Raw genomic sequence first — 1641 nt, 5'->3', positions numbered from 1 at the left:
CACACACACACAGATGTATGCTATATCAAGCAATTCATGGTAGACTTAATGCTTTCCTGAAATCAAAACCGTTTGCTCTGTTTACTAAATAAGGAAGATCTATAGTTTAATTTGCCACTATATCCCTTCACACAGCAATACAGGTATATTTCAATTCCATGCACATTTTTGTGAACAGTCACTGAATGTCAGAGGTTCAAAACTGTTTATGTAGAAAATGAAATGGTCTTGTCTGCAGGGTAGTATGCAACCATTTCTGGATACTAGATTTGATGTTTAATACAGTAAAAGGTCATTGTCAGAGAAATATCACCACAAGCCTCATTTCTGTGAAAACTATTATTTAGCCTACGATATGTGACTAAACTAAGTGGCAATGGAGTTTAAAGTGTTAGCGCTGAGAAGCCCTTAGGGTTGAGTCACTCCTGTTTGGTGAAATCTAAATATTTGGCTTGTGTCTAAACAGTGCGTGATCCTGCACTGCTCCAGTACAGTCACCATACTGGCGGATGGTGTTCCGTATTCCATATGGATTTTAGTTCTCTTCATGACCAGTAATGTGTTGGGCCTACAAGTATGATCACTGTGGGGAACAACAACCAGGGAAATAATGTGTAATGTGTATAACGATTCAGTGTACAGTACCTCTACTCTGCCACTGCCCGTGGACTGTAACATTTTTAAAATGCAGATTTTTTCCAGGATCTAACAGGTTAAAGACACCACCAGCCAACTGTGCACGTCCATTGCAGTGTTTGCGCCTAGCAGGTGTCTCTTCTTCACTTGTTCACAATAAGCAGTAGGTGCCGGGCCTGGCAAAATACATTTAAAAAGTAAAGTAAAAGTATTTTTTTAGATTTAGTTGTTCACATTTTCTGCACTTAAGTCCAGGTTGGACATTGGACTACAGCAAATTGAAACGTACACACAGTGAAAATACTAAATAAGATACAGAATTTAAGTGAATTAATGTCTGTTAAATGGACTGAACAATAGAAAAATAAGAAGAATCCACTATGCCAGGCCCATGTACCAATGACTATCATAGTTCAATCAATAGACAACTGAGCACTGATTGTGTACATTAGATTTTGTTTGTAAGGACAAACACACACACAAACACACACACACACATACATCAGTATCTGGCTAACATAAACTCTGAAACCACACATTTGCCAGCAGGGTTATGATATTGAAGTAATATTTATACTGGACTTGTGACACTAGGCTGTTTCATTCATGAATTTCATTACCTTCACACACATGCCATTGTTCCCATTGTGTTCATTAAGGCAGCAGACAAAAACAACAACAACAACAACAATGCTGTTAGCATGCACAGAGCAGCCGTGTGGACAGAATTAAAGTAACAGTGTCATTAATTAATTTATAATCAATTAATTTGTTCATAATTTACAATTTAGCACTGACAATACAGGTTTTATGTGCTGGACTACATCTTGGTGGGGCACAGTTGCCAGGCAACCAGTGGAGACTCAAGGAAGTAAGGTCAGAAATAGCCAAGCAAATGACCTCCCCTGAGTCAGAAAATTGTTTATTTACACTTCCAGATCTAAACAAGAGCAAGAACATATTTTCCAATTTGTTACATTTCCTTTACTATTCCTTTAAATTTGG

The 1641-nt window shown here is 37.7% G+C and overlaps 1 protein-coding gene across 1 annotated transcript in view; it reads left to right on the top strand.

Moving 5' to 3' along the window:
• Positions 1-1641, top strand: part of LOC116669625 (gap junction beta-4 protein) — a 5534-nt gene that overhangs the window by 633 nt on the left and 3260 nt on the right. The window lies entirely within an intron of this gene.

Source organism: Etheostoma spectabile, chromosome 20, assembly GCF_008692095.1.
Source record: "Etheostoma spectabile isolate EspeVRDwgs_2016 chromosome 20, UIUC_Espe_1.0, whole genome shotgun sequence".
Classification (NCBI taxonomy): Eukaryota; Metazoa; Chordata; class Actinopteri; order Perciformes; family Percidae; genus Etheostoma; species Etheostoma spectabile.
This window is presented reverse-complemented; position numbering and strand designations above follow the sequence as displayed.